The sequence below is a fragment of the Oncorhynchus nerka genome, linkage group LG18 (genome assembly GCF_034236695.1).
Source record: "Oncorhynchus nerka isolate Pitt River linkage group LG18, Oner_Uvic_2.0, whole genome shotgun sequence".
Classification (NCBI taxonomy): domain Eukaryota; kingdom Metazoa; phylum Chordata; class Actinopteri; order Salmoniformes; family Salmonidae; genus Oncorhynchus; species Oncorhynchus nerka.
In genome coordinates this window covers 33,338,484-33,354,769 of record NC_088413.1, presented here as the reverse complement: position 1 = coordinate 33,354,769, position 16,286 = coordinate 33,338,484, and positions in this window count along the sequence as shown.

Sequence of the window (16,286 nt, the reverse complement as noted above, 5' to 3'; positions counted from 1 at the left end):
TATTTGAGTCTGTATTTATTTAATAGTGAGATGGGATGATAAGACCAACATTTCTTTTGTGGTTATAAAAATCTGTTTCTTTGCATGTTATCATTTTTTTTTATCCTTCATACTCAATAAACGCTTATGTTGAACTACTCATGTATTTCATTTTTTTGTAGAGCAGAAACAATCTGGCATTCATTAGTCAAGAAGTTTAATCCCCATTCCACTGTAGCAAATATCCGTGCATGTGGCCGCAATAGAGAACTTAATGCCTGCCATGTTAGACAATAACACACACATCATTTAAGTAAGTGACACATTTAGCCTGACCTGGTCAGGAAAAACTCAGGGCCCTATACATCGATAACACGTTCCACACAACACGCCATATTATCTTCAGTAATACCAAAGTGTTGTCATAACCAATGGACAACCTTTGCATGTCAGGTGTCATCCATCAAGTGAGGTGATGGGCGGCATCAGTTTACAGATGAGAGCCACTGAGGTGTGTGGGTGAGGGTGAGTGATTCTGTGTTGTATTCCTCAAAGATGAATTTATACTGAATCGAAAATGAAAACATTTTACAGGGCACAAATGTGTATGTTATATATCGTTCTTTGCATACCAATTTGTGCCCGGTAAAATTATTTCAGGCCAGGCACCACACCCTAATAGATGTAAAGTCCCTCTTTAGGGGACCTGCATGGTTTGGTACCAGTTCCAATCAACATGTTTGCTTATAAATTGATCTTTAGGCCTCCCGAGTAGCACTGCTGTTTAAGGCACTGCATCGCAGTGCTAGCTGTGCCACTAGATATTCTGGGTTCAAGTCCAAGCTCTGTTGTAGCTGACCGGGAGACACATGGGGCGGCGCACAAATTGGCCCAGCGTCGTACGGGTTAGGGGAGGTTTTGGCCGGCAGGGATGTCCTTGTCCCATCGCGCACTAGTGACTCCTGTGGCGGGCTAGGTGCAGTGCACGCTGACATAGTCGCCAGGTGTACAGTGTTTCCTCCGACACTTTGGTGCGGCTAGCTTCAGGGTTAAGTGGGCATTGTGTCAAGAAGCAGTGCGGCTTGGTTGGCTTGTGTTTCGGAGGACGAGCGGCTCTCAACCTTTGCCTCTCCCAAGTCCATACGGGAGTTGTAGCGATGAGACAAGACTGTAACTACCAATTGGATAAAATTCAAAAGGGGTCATTATTTTTTTATCGATCTGTTGACACCATTGATAGAAATGGCTTACAATGAGCGATAGCCCTAGTTCTCACAGACACAGTAGTATATTTTCTGGACCTGTGTGAAATCTGAAACCACTTGAGGCTGGTTTGTCCCTCCTAAAATGTAATTCGCTCTTCCGACTGTCCATCAACTCCTGGCTGAATCCTACATCACTGACAAAGCACATGCCTCCAATCCCTACATCGTAGTGCAGTAGGAGAGAGTGGTTTCCTCACTATAGCAAATTCAGAGATTGATTGATATTCATTGATCTAAAACACTTAATAGATTTTAAACAAAAAACACTTTCTGTTTGTCATCGATGGAAAATGATTACTTTCAGGTAGTACATAGATTACATTTTAGATTACGTGTAGTTGCATTTAAGAGTTAAATTATGTGTAATTCAATGTAGTGAGTATTGAAATTATGGATGGATGTCCATTTTAAAGTGGTTAATATTCATGACATTTTGATGACGGTAGTATGATAAACAAAATAAAATATACATTTTTATCAAGATGAGAGATTGGCTTAAAATAAGACTTGCTCTATGTCAAATCGAACAGGCCCTGAGGGGAACATCCCTGCCTGGGTACGCATTGGAAGAGGAAGTCTGCAGGTGAAATTATTTGATAGGCATAAGAGTCTGGTCGGCAGAGGGCCCCAATTGTGCACTACTCTTTCTAAAACAATTTCCGAAATCCCCAGTACAAAAACTTCACTTTCATAGCTCACAATTCTAGATCCTATGATTCCTATCTTCTTTTGAACCCCTTGATGCAGCAAGGCATTGCACCCAGTGTCATAGCCCAAGGTAGTAGTGTGTTTTGTAGACCCAGCCTTCAACCAGAGATACACTGACAGTTTAAGTTTCTTACCCGTGAGATTGGCTCAAATGCCTGAGGCCTTGGGTTTTGAAAACTCTGTGAAAGGTTGGCTTCCTCATTTCTTCACATCTGAGGAGAATCTACATTGTGTTGGATCTTATCCCAGTCCCGAAATGTACGGGTGTGATCAAATGTCTCCCAAAGAGCGAGAGAGATTCATGACTTGGTATGAGAGAGTACTTCATCATACCTTTGATTTCCATAAAGAGATGGAATTATACTGTGACAATGATGTGGTTATACTGCGTGAAGGATGCTTCAGATTCAGAGAAGAGGTAACAACCTTGCTCATATTTTTTGTCAAACACCCCTCAACTTGGATATACGTACCAAGACACCCACTATGAATTTAAAATGTAAAAAATATATATTACGGAGAAGGGGAAACAAACCATGCAGATTTTTAAAGACTTGAAAAGAGTTTTCAGAAGATACCTCAGACGGTGTCATACGTATACTCTTATGGCTGTGGTTGTAAACCCTTTACTAAATATTGAACTATATCCACATATCTATGGGTGTTGTGAGCCGTAAAGTATTTCCACATCCTCTCCTTCAAAGTCCTGTTAAAGCGTTCAACAACTGAAGCTTTCAAATCCTAACCTGTAGCAAAATGTACGATATTGTGCTTCTTCGTGAGTTTCTAAAAAGTATTATTAAAAAATTCTTTACCGCCGTCAGTCTGCACTTTCTTGGGGGCTCCTCCTTCCTCCAAGATAGAGTCAAAGGTCACCTCTGCCCTACTTATTTAAGACCCTTACAAATGCTATTTTAGAGAAAAAAAATCTATAACCGTTAGCATGTATTGATTTCCATCATTAACAGCAAGTGCCTGCTTGTCAGATGGATCCGCCTGAAACTGAGACATGGGATGAGTAGAAAAACACTCTATTTCGAGGAAATTGTTATGTAAGTATATCAACAAAAAATATGATACGTTACAATTACATGATGATTCAAACAAATATAGTAAAATCTTAGACAAGGATATTTCTAGTTCTTCAGAATCATCCACAAGACGTGATACCTGTTGTGACCAGTGTAGAGTCTTCCCCGTATGTCTTACACGACTCATGATTTATTCCATTTGTTACACACGCTATGCATTAAGCCCTGTATTGTGTAGAGCGATACGTTGTCCACTTTATTTTCAAATTCTCTCAAAAGAAAAAATGTATATATTCTCTCTAACATAGTATGCAAATAGTTACCCATTGCTTTGCATCAACATTTAAAAAATAAATCATGTTACTAGTTTTCTTGGGTGCTCATTGAGTCAGACAGTCACCATATCAGACACCAAAGCTTCCTTGTATTTGTTGTCGTCCACCAGTGTGTGCCTGATTTCTTTGAGTTTCTCGTGGATGAAGATCGTCTCCTTCAGTTCATGTAGGAAAGCCTCTGTTACACCATAAACCTGGGGAATCGATGGCACAAGACCCATAGACTCCAGGGCTCTGACCATCAATGTTATAAAACGGCCGGACCACAGTCTTTTCACCAGTTCATCAAAGTGGTTGAAGAAGAAGTACTTGTCTGGGTCATACAAACAAGGATGTCGTCGCTGGCTGGGGTGATTAATCTCACAACCGGGGCATTTTTTCTCTTATATACTCTCCAATCCCCACATCTAAAAGTGTGGCTACAGAGGCCTTGATGGTGTCCATAAAGATGATACTGTACACCCCATCAAACACATCCTCATGTGTGACCGTTGGGGATTTTCTCGTTGCTGATATAGAACTCCACCCATTCCACAAGGAAGTTCATTCTTTCTTTGTATTTTCACCCTATGAAATATTCTTCCTGAGGAGTCAGGGGCACCTTCCCAACGGGCCTCGTAGCCCATGAACAAGCTACAACCCTTTCCGCTAGCTCTCAGTTCAGGACACGCCACCTTGCGAAACACATGCCAGCCTTCAACCTTGTAGTCCACTCCTAAGGTCTGGTCTGTATATTCTTCACCTTCGGCTACGGTATAGAGTTTCACTCTACAGACAGGGTAAACAAACATATACCTCTGTAGTTGTCCATTAGACATCAACACGTGATCTTTCAGCACTGTTTTCGGAGATATTTGGGGTCTATGCAAATTTGTAAAATGCTTTTTTTTGGCTCATTGTATATTGTTGATTTATACTCGTATATTGGAAAGTTCAGATGTTGACTACAGTATGACATTATATACATGTAGTAGTTTGTCATGTATTTGATAATATAGTTGGAGTAAAGGAGTATTTTCAAGCGTCAACTTGAGAATAAATCAATGCAAAATATTCCATTGATGCATTTGTGTATTACTGATGTGTCCCAAATTGCAACCTATTCCCTACGTAGCGCACATGACTCCGGTCAAAAGTAATGCACTATGTAGGGAGAAGGGTGACATTTGAGATGCAGGCCAGGGCGCAACCGCTCACGCCTCCATCTGTATCCACAGAAGCAGCTTCCAGAGAGGAGATGAACACGACTGAAGGGGGATTATTATTTCTCCCATGTGGTCCACACCACATGGTGTGGTAGTCTTACATCTCAACTGGGGGACCTTATTCATTGTGTGCCATGCAATCAACCTCATCCGGAGTTTCCCCACCGATGTCTACATCCTGTGGCTAATAGTGACCGGAGCCGGAGGGACGATGGCCTCAGATTTCTTTGCTCTCCACCTGACCATGTGTGAATTGATTGTCTGCCAGTTTTTTCTTTGATGATTACTTGCTTCCCATATGTTTCTCTCTGGTCTGCTGTGCAATTTTTCTCTGGTTTCTTGATAGGTGCTCGGGCCCCTGTTCCAGTGCTGTCGTCTATGGGAGCGGTACCTTGCGCCAGTCCACTCTGTGGTCTACCTGAAGTACAAACCCCTCAGATACAAGGTCGGAATCACTGGTTTAGTCTGGTTGGTTGTGATCGGGTTGTGTTTGGCCACATCTTTCGTGGTTTTGATCGCTCCCTACTTTAGACTGACCGTGAGTGCTCACATCGTGATTTTATATGTGATGTCATTCTGCTACACCATTACCATGGTTACTGTGTATGTGTGATAACCTTTGTATGCTTGCAAGGTGCAATGATGGGAAAGTACCGGGTAAATGGAGATGTACTGCCTTAGTTCTCAGGCTGGGAACTGCCTGCACCTGGGCTGTATCACCGCCTGGTACGGCAACTGCTCCGCCCACAACCGTAAGGCTCTCCAGAGGGTAGTGAGGTCTGCACAACGCATCACAGGGGCCAAACTACCTGCCCTCCAGGACACCTACACAGCCCGATGTCACAGGAAGGCCATATAGATCATCAAGGACAACAACCACCCGAGCCACTGCCTGTTCACCGCGCTATCATCCAGAAGGCGAGGTCAGTACATGTGCATCAAAGCAGGGACCGAGATACTGAAAAACAGCTTCTATCTCAAGGCCATCAGACTGTTAAACAGCCACCACTAACATTGAGTGGCTGCTGCCAACACACTGACTCAACTCCAGCCACTTTAATAATGGAAAAATTGATGTAATTCATGTATCACTAGCCACTTTAAACTATGCCACTTTTACATGTTTACATACCCTACATTACTCATCTCATATGTATATACTGTACTCGATACCATCTACTGCATCTTGACTATGCCGTTCTGTACCATCACTCATTCATATATATTTATGTACATATTCTTCATCCCTTTACACTTGTGTGTATAAGGTAGTTGTTGTGGAATTGTTAGGTTAGATTACTAGTTGGTTATTACTGCATTGTCGGGAACTAGAAGCACAAGCGTTTCGCTACACTCGCGTTAACATCTGCTAACCATGTGTATGTGACAAATACAATGTGATTTCATTTGACCCGCCGATAGTCACACAGCCTCAAGGCTGAGATGTTCTGAAAGTTGCAAAGCGCCCGAGACCACACAGTTGTGGTTGATGGCTTGTAGCAGAGTGAGAAACCACAGTCTAGACACATTTTTCTCATCTTAGATACTTTGTATCTTAGATAAGTATCTAATCCAATGCAACAGCGTTAAGGTATGATTGACGGTAGGTTGTCCACACCAACTAGTATAAAGTGTGTTGTCTCCTGTTTCGCCACACAGATCTTTACTGTAGACTACTGAGGTATTCTGGATGTGAATCTCTGTCTGCAATTACATTTTATTACTAAAGAGTTTCATACCAAGGTTCCTGTGCCTGTGTCATCTATCTGGAAGACTGACTGTTGAAGGAAACTTCCATCACCCCATGCAAAGAACCTCCCAACCGAGACAACACCTGACGGACAGCCAGCCAACGAAATGGAAACCAGAAAGGGTTTGGCGGAAAACCGTATTGATGAAACACTCACATCTACCCTGGGAGACGGAAGATCACGAGGCGGCCCGTCTGCCCTAGTGGACCCCGGGTTGGGACGCATCAGACACCACTGAAGCTGGTGCCCTTCCTGGCCGCAATAGGGACAGAGCCCCCAGCTGTCTCCGGCAACGCCTCTCTGCTGCGGACAGGTGTGTGGCCCCTACCTCCATGGGTTCAGGCTCTGCCTCAGGACCTCCAAAGGAGAAGGGCAAGGAGAGAGGTAGGTGCCGGCACTCCCGATGAAGGTTATCCAGAAGGATGGCCATCGCGATTAGTGCGTCCAAGGATAGGACGTCATCCCGACATGCCAACTCTGTCAGGACCTTTTCACGCAGACCTCTCCGGAAGAGAGTGCGGAGCACCAGCTCATTCCAGCCGCTAAAGGCTGCCACAGTCGGAAAGGTGTGGCCCTTCCCTGCAGCGGTCCGGGTTCTCTGCTGGAGTTGGAGAGGTCTCACCTCCATATCTGCCCTCTGGAGGATGGTCAAAGACCGCTCAGAACAGAGCCATGAACCTCTCTTAGGAACCCAGCTCCTCCTCTCCTCTTTCCCAGATGGCCGTAGCCCACTCCAACGCCTGCCCGGTCAGCAGGGAAATGATCTTGTCAACCTTGGACCTCTCGGTGGTGGGGGTTCCCATCTGATGGGAAAAATAGAGGGAGCACTGGAGTAGGAAGCGACAGCATTTCGATGGAGTACCGTCATACTTCTCCAGAAGGGACAGTCGGGCATCGCTGACCTGGACGGACGGATGTGTAGGCTGGGGGACTGGCTCACTGTGACGAGTCGTGGTAGGAGGCCCTCTGACGGGGGTATGGAGAGTGTCACTTATGGTGTCGGGGCGGTGGAGAACGCGGAGGACCGCTTCCATGGCCGTACCCAGTTGCGGCAGCTGATTGTGGTGTTGGTGGGGTAGATGACCCTGTTCATTGACAGTCTGGAAGATGGTTTATCCTCTGCTGCTTCCATGTTGTGAGGCAGTATTCTGTCACGTAGGAAAAACATCAGGGACAAATCAAATCGAATCAAATCAAATCAAATTTATTTGTCACATACACATGGTTAGCAGATGTTAATGCGAGTGTAGCGAAATGCTTGTGCTTCTAGTTCCGACAATGCAGTGATAACCAACAAGTAATCTAACTAACAATTCTAAAACGACTGTCTTATACACAGTGTAAGGGGATAAAGAATATGTACATAAGGATATATGAATGAGTGATGGTACAGAGCAGCATACAGTAGATGGTATCGAGTACAGTATATACATATGAGATGAGTATGTAGACAAAGTAAACAAAGTGGCATAGTTAAAGTGGCTAGTGATACATGTATTACATAAGGATGCAGTCGATGATGTAGAGTACAGTATATACGTATGCATATGAGATTAATAATGTAGGGTAAGTAGCATTATATAAGGTAGCATTGTTTAAAGTGGCTAGTGATATATTTACATCATTTCCCATCAATTCCCATTATTAAAGTGGCTGGAGTTGGGTCAGTGTCAATGACAGTGTGTTGGCAGCAGCCACTCAATGTTAGTGGTGGCTGTTTAACAGTCTGATGGCCTTGAGATAGAAGCTGTTTTTCAGTCTCTCGGTCCCAGCTTTGATGCACCTGTACTGACCTCGCCTTCTGGATGATAGCGGGGTGAACAGGCAGTGGCTCGGTGGTTGATGTCCTTGATGATCTTTATGGCCTTCCTGTAACATCGGGTGGTGTAGGTGTCCTGGAGGGCAGGTAGTTTGCCCCGGTGATGCGTTGTGCAGACCTCACTACCCTCTGGAGAGCCTTACGGTTGAGGGCGGAGCAGTTGCCGTACCAGGCGGTGATACAGCCCGCCAGGATGCTCTCGATTGTGCATCTGTAGAAGTTTGTGAGTGCTTTTGGTGACAAGCCGAATTTCTTCAGCCTCCTGAGGTTGAAGAGGCGCTGCTGCGCCTTCTTCACGATGCTGTCAGTGTGAGTGGACCAATTCAGTTTGTCTGTGATGTGTATGCCGAGGAACTTAAAACTTGCTACCCTCTCCACTACTGTTCCATCGATGTGGATAGGGGGTGTTCCCTCTGCTGTTTCCTGAAGTCCACAATCATCTCCTTAGTTTTGTTGACGTTGAGTGTGAGGTTATTTTCCTGACACCACACTCCGAGGGCCCTCACCTCCTCCCTGTAGGCCGTCTCGTCGTTGTTGGTAATCAAGCCTACCACTGTTGTGTCGTCCGCAAACTTGATGATTGAGTTGGAGGCGTGCATGGCCACACAGTCGTGGGTGAACAGGGAGTACAGGAGAGGGCTCAGAACGCACCCTTGTGGGGCCCCGTGTTGAGGATCAGCGGGAGGAGATGTTGTTGCCTACCCTCACCACCTGGGGGCGGCCCGTTAGGAAGTCCAGTACCCAGTTGCACAGGGCGGGTCGAGACCCAGGGTCTCGAGCTTGATGACGAGCTTGGAGGGTACTATGGTGTTGAATGCCGAGCTGTAGTCGATGAACAGCATTCTCACATAGGTATTCCTCTTGTCCAGGTGGGTTAGGGCAGTGTGCAGTGTGGTTGAGATTGCATCGTCTGTGGACCTATTTGGGCGGTAAGCAAATTGGAGTGGGTCTAGGGTGTCAGGTAGGGTGGAGGTGATATGGTCCTTGACTAGTCTCTCAAAGCACTTCATGATGACGGAAGTGAGTGCTACGGGCGGTAGTCGTTTAGCTCAGTTAACTTAGCTTTCTTGGGAACAGGAACAATGGTGGCCCTCTTGAAGCATGTGGGAACAGCAGACTGGTATAGGGATTGATTGAATATGTCCGTAAACACACCAGCCAGCTGGTCTGCGCATGCTCTGAGGGCGCGGCTGGGGATGCCGTCTGGGCCTGCAGCCTTGCGAGGGTTAACACGTTTAAATGTCTTACTCACCTCGGCTGCAGTGAAGGAGAGACCGCATGTTTTCGTTGCAGGCCGTGTCAGTGGCACTGTATTGTCCTCAAAGCGGGCAAAAAAGTTATTTAGTCTGCCTGGGAGCAAGACATCCTGGTCCGTGACTGGGCTGGGTTTCTTCTTGTATTCCGTGATTGACTGTAGACCCTGCCACATGCCTCTTGTGTCTGAGCCGTTGAATTGAGATTCTACTTTGTCTCTGTACTGACGCTTAGCTTGTTTAATAGCCTTGCGGAGGGAATAGCTGCACTGTTTGTATTCGGTCATGTTGCCAGACACCTTGCCCTGATTAAAAGCAGTGGTTCGCGCTTTCAGTTTCACGCGAATGCTGCCATCAATCCACGGTTTCTGGTTAGGGAATGTTTTTTATCGTTGCTATGGGAACGACATCTTCAACGCACGTTCTAATGAACTCGCACACCGAATCAGCGTATTCGTCAATATTTTTATCTGACGCAATACGAAACATGTCCCAGTCCACGTGATGGAAGCAGTCTTGGAGTGTGGAGTCAGCTTGGTCTGACCAGCGTTGGACAGACCTCAGCGTGGGAGCCTCTTGTTTAAGTTTCTGCCTGTAGGCAGGGATCAACAAAATGGAGTCGTGGTCAGCTTTTCCGAAAGGGGCGGGGCAGGGCCTTATATGCGTCGCGGAAGTTAGAGTAACAATGATCCAAGGTTTTACCACCCCTGGTTGCGCAATCGATATGCTGATAAAAGTCTTGTTTTCAGATTAGCTTTGTTAAAATCCCCAGCTACAATGAATGCAGCCTCCGGATAAATGGTTTCCAGTTTGCAAAGAGTTAAATAAAGTTCGTTCAGAGCCATCGATGTGTCTGCTTGGGGGGGGATATATACGGCTGTGATTATAATCGAAGAGAATTCTCTTGGAAGATAATGCGGTCTACATTTGATTGTGAGGAATTCTAAATCAGGTGAACAGAAGGATTTGAGTTCCTGTATGTTTCCTTCATCACACCATGTCTCGTTAGTCATGAGGCATACTCCCCCACCGCTCTTCTTACCAGAAAGATGTTTGTTTCTGTCGGCTCGATGCGTGGAGAAACCCGTTGGCTGCACCGCATCGGATAGCGTCTTCCCAGTAAGCCATGTTTCCGTGAAGCAGAGAACGTTGCAGTCTCTGATGTCCCTCTGGAATGCTACCCTTGCTCGGATTTCATCAACCTTGTTGTCAAGAGACTGGACATTGGCAAGAAGTATGCTGGGGAGTGGTGCGCGATGTGCCCTTGTCCGAAGTCTGACCAGAAGACAGCTACGTTTCCCTCTTTTTCGGAGTCGTTTCCTTGGGTCGCTGCATGCGATCCATTCCGTTGTCCTGTTTGTAAGGCAGAATACAGGATCCGCGTCGCGGAAAACATATTCTTGGTCGTACTGATGGTGAGTTGACTCTGATCTTATATTCAGTAGTTCTTCTCGACTGTATGTAATGAAACCTAAGATGACCTGGGGTACTAATGTAAGAAATAACACGTAAAAAAACAAAAAACTGCATAGTTTCCTAGGAACGCGAAGCGAGGCGGCCATTGACAGACTGATATTCTGCAAAAGGTACAGGTATTGGACTGCTGAGAGAGAGAGAGAGAGAGAGAGAGAGAGAGAGAGAGAGAGAGAGAGAGAGAGAGAGAGAGGAGAAGAGAAAAGAGAGAGATATTTTAAACAATTTGTTCAATTTGATCATTTCATTAGATATGTTAAACAATACATTGAGTATGTATGTCCTTTTGTGCTGATATTAATGAATTACCTGATTAGACTGAGTTTAAATGGAACTGAACCTAACCCAGTAAGTTCCTTTGATTGATTCATGTTTTAACGTGCCATTACAACAGACCAAATCCCAGTGACAAATATTTATTGACGTAGGATATTGAAGCTAGGCTACGTAGGGTAGCCTAGTGGTTAGAGCATTGGACTAGTAACCGTAAAGGTTGCAAGTTCAAATCCCCGAGCTGACAAGGTACAAAATCTGTCGTTCTGCCCCTGAACAGGCAGTTAACCCACTGTTCCTAGGCCGTCATTGAAAATAAGAATTTGTTCTTAACTGACTTGCCTAGTAAAATAAAGGTAAAATAAAAAAATTAAAATAAAAAGCTCACACATCAGTCCAGAAGGAGGAGACATGAACATCTCAGAGACAAACAGCTCTTCTGTTGCTGTCCTCTATGCACAACTCACATCCATCTCCACTGCTTCCTATGCAATCAACCTCATCCTGGCTATCCACACCAATGTCTACGTCCTCTGGCTGACAGAGACATGAGCTGGAGGGGTGATGGCCTCAGAGTTCTGTGGAGGAAGAATCCGAATTAGTCAGGTAACATAGATCATTAAGACGTCTTATCTGCCTAATATGCTTATGTGATATGATAACCTTTGTTATTAGAATGTATCCCTTCGGACTCTGGTGTTGGCAGCTGCACTTCCTCCCTCAGCTGGGGCTCAGTCACCTGGGGCCCAGAGAGGGGAGAAGTCAGGCTTGTCTTTCACATGTCTCTGGTGCTATGCAGAATATCAGAAAGAGAAGAGGACAGGAACCGAACATTGTCTTCACATGTGAATGTGTCTTTACCTATTCTTAAACCATGTGAAGGGATGGCGTGATTCATGGGGAACCAATCACTTGTCTCCACAATGTCTGTGCGCCAGTCACTCCCTCCTTTGGCCTTGGGGGAGACAACAGATGTGTGGGGTAGTGTCTGGAACCATTGTATGTCATCTGTGATGTTGCACTTATCCTGGGATAGTGTATGACCTAGAGGTTCACTCCCCTCAGTGAGCTTGTCCAGGCTTATGGTCAAGAAGGGGTTTCACTTGAGATGGGAACATCTGGAGTTGACAATTGATTTATGCCATAGAATGAGTTGGTGTTTTTGTACTATGAAGTACCAGGAATGAGATCAGAGCCTCGTCTTAGGGGCCAAACTGAACAATAAGAACAGAATTTATAGCAAAATGCTATCTGACTGCGGGATACTCCTTTCTCATCTATCGACTCACCTTGTGACCCATTCTACACATCTGTTGTTTGTTATGTAGACTAGGGGGTGGATCTTTGCTCTAAAATATCTCCGTAGCCTTTGTGTCATGTGTTAGGAATATTATGAATAAATGAATAAACAATATTCTCATTTGAAATAGAACTGTAACTAAGTAAACTTATACTCTGTTTTAACAATATGAGTTCATAAGAAGGGATTGTGTGACACGGACAAGGAGTAATTAAAGTTAACTCTTGATACTACCCATCCCGGATCCGGGAGCGTAATCATCGCCTGACACTAATTAACGGACATAAATATCCCTAGAAAATATTCCTATTCATGAAAATCACAAATGAAATATATTGAGACACAGCTTAGCCTTTTGTTAATCACCCTGTCATCTCAGATTTTCTAAATATGCTTTACAGCCAAAGCTAGACAAACATTTGTGTAGGTTTATCGATAGCCTAGCATAGCATTATGCCTTGCTAGCAGCAGGCAACCTTGTCACAAATCAGAAAAGCAATCAAATTAAATCGTTTACCTTTGATGAACTTCGGATGTTTTCACTCACGAGACTCCCAGATAGTTCATTTTTTCCTCAAATATTATTTTTGTAGGTGAAATAGCTCCGTTTGTTCTTCACGTTTGGCTGAGAAATTGACCGGAAATTGCAGTCACGAAAACGGCGAAAAATATTCAAAATTAGCTCCATAATATCGACAGAAACATGGCAAACGTTGTTTAGAATCAATCCTCAAGGTGTTTTTCTAATATCTATTCGATAATATATCCGTCGGGACAATTCGTTTTTCAGTAGGACCGATTGGAGTATTGGCTACCTCTGTATTTTACGCGAGAATCTCTCTCGGAGCCACCATGTGACCACTTACGCAATGTGGCCGCCTACGGCTATTCTTCAACAGAAATGCGTAAAACTATGTCACAATGCTGTAGACACATTGGTTACTACGTAGAAAGCCTAAGCTCATTGATGGCACATTCACAGCTGAATAGGGACTCATTGGAACACAGCGCTTTCAAAACCTGGGGCACTTCCGGATTTTAAAACGAAAATTCTGCCCCTAGAGTCGCAACAGGTTGAACACCATTCCAACTATGAACGAAAGGAATGGGTTGTGGATTAAGTAAACAGATAACGTAGTTAACCTATGGTTGAACTGACGAAACTGAGCTCTGGGGTGTTTTAGATAAGGCAGTGAGTGCATTCCTAGGTTTTCTGTTAATTAGAACTGTCAGCTAAGTGGTGATCGATAATGGCGAGGAGTCAAAAGTTAATTCAGTTGTGTTGTGTGTCCTGTGTATGTGCTAGTGGGTCAGAATTAACTCAGAATGAGCTTTTAAAGTTCCCTTTGTCTCGGTCGAGAGGAGGAGATTCATTTTAGAAGCAATGAAATGACGTCATGTTGTTGTATATAAACTGTTGCTCGTGGTAACGTGGCAACGCGCTCCGAGAATAAATTCTATTACCTATTATTGATAAGACTGGTCTCCGTCTATTTTATGCAAACAAGAATCTTACAAATTCTCATAAAATAGATTAAGGGAATTCAATTAATGAAAACACATTAGTATAATTAAATTACAGTAACATCGTGGCTCTCAACGAATCATCTGTGGGTGGTTCGTCGACCAGCCATCGCTATTGCAGAGCTCTCACTAATAAAGATGTTGTTTAAGTATAACTCTGACTTGTGTGATAAGTTTGTCTCTCTTCATTTGATAATACAAAAATTAACCACCACAGTTCTCTCAACCTGACCCTGTCCGACATCCTCTTCTCCCTGTCTTCTGTCTTATCCTTGTCTACATACATATTTTATTGGTTTATTGAACACTGGCCGGTCCGTTTCAAACCTTTGTCTGTGTGGAGCTCTACCTGGCAGTGGTGCATCCTGTAGTCTACCTGAAGTCCAAACACCTGAGATACAGGGCTGTTGTGTGGTTGATGGTGCTTGGGTGATGGTGCTTGGGTCCTGTTTGTTCTGTATGCTTCTGATTCTTACATCAATATACAACTATTATTTCTTGGTTCATGGACCTCATCCCGAAGTGTGTGATATCATCCTACTGCCGCTCAGTTCTCAGGGTTCTGAAACGTCCCTGGCAGGGTAATGGGGTGAGTGAAAGAGTGGACAAATAACTTGAAGATTAGGGCGTTTAAGATCATTTAGATTTTCCTGGTGTCTATAAGGGTGAACTACCTCACTGTGATTGCAATTAGGTCTTTGTATAATGTCCTCAATCAGGTTGTGTTCTGTTTGTCACTATCCATTTGTTTCTCCATCAGTGTGATCTGTGGGTTTGTGCAGCCCCTCCTCTACCTCCACAGGGCTGGGAAACTGCCCTGTGTCAGTGATCTCTGAGGGAGAAGTGACTTCCTATTATGGGGCACTCACACTGCTCAATTCTTTCAGTGACTAAGCTACCAATCTCATTAATTTTCAATGGAATGAGACACTTGGAAACATTCAGTAATTGAACCATTGGCAACTAGAGAGCTTGCAACCAAAGTTGAGAAGATTACAACTTTATGCATATTATCAGAGATGTGAACGCGTGATAGCCAATCAGAGTTGAATACAATTCTATCTATTTTTGGTGGTATTCTTTAATGTCAGCTTGAGAGAATTATTGGTCTGTAGACTTTCCCTCCATTTTCTTATTTCCAATAAAGGCTCAAGCTGAGTGCACACGTTTGTCATCTAAATAAGTGACACATTTGACCTGACCTGGTCAGGAATAAATCAGCGCCCTGTCCCTAACACATTCCACACAACACGCCATATTCTCTTCAGTCGTACTAAAGTGTTGTCATAACCGATATACCACATTTGCATGGCAGGTGTGGTCCATCAAGTGAGGTGACGGGCAGCATCAGTTTACAGACGGGAGCGACTGAGGTGTGAGGGTGAGTGGTTGTGTGTTGAATCAAATGGATCAAATCCAATTGTTTAACACCTATAGAGCAGTGTTCGTCTAGTACTACTATAATATGTGAGGAGGCCACAGTTAACATAGACTGGGCAAATGTCAGAGGACACGTCATTAACCTTTGCATTTTGGTCTCTTTAGAATTATATATATACAGTAAGCCTTGTAAAACAAATTGATAACTTCTATATTTTCTAGTATAATCAAGAAAATATCATTTTTGGCTAGCATGTCGCACCACCAACCAACTTTGCGTTTAACAAGTAGGCCTACAGTAGCAACAGCCACGACGTTGTTCCTGTCACACTGAGTGAGATATTTGCATGACGTGTGGTCCTTGGGTCTAGCTACAGAGTTTGGCAAGGAGGTATGCCACACAGGTGTGTTGGCAGGTTTTTGATGTAGCCTATAGATGTACCTAGCTAAGTTCTAAGGAGAGACACAATCGCAAAACGACCAGAGAAGAGAGGACACGCCAATCACAGAGTTCAGGTTTGAGAATGATTTTTAGTCTCTGATATTAGCAGTGTAACTGAGTGAAATGTTTGTATTTAAATTCCTTTCAATTCAATTTATGTTATTTCCATCAGAAAGTCTAGACACTGACTGATATTCTGAATGATGTTTTTCTCTCTCTCTCTCTCTTCTCTCTCTCTCTCTCTCTCTCTCTCTCTCTCGCAATGATCATTGGAATGTTAAAGCCGGTACTTCCAAACTGAAAAAAATGAACTCCTCCAACCATTCTTCTGTCTTGTCTGGCTATTTGAAGCCTGATTATGCTTTCTCAACTCCCTGCTATGCATTCAACCTCATCCTGAGTCTACCCACCAATGGCTACGCCTTGTGGCTGATACTGACTGGAGCCGGAGGGACGATGGCCTCAGAGTTCTTCGCTCTACATTTGGCTGTGTCAGAGATGCTCTACTGCCTGTGTCCTGTCTTTGTCTTTGTCTACATACACTTCCC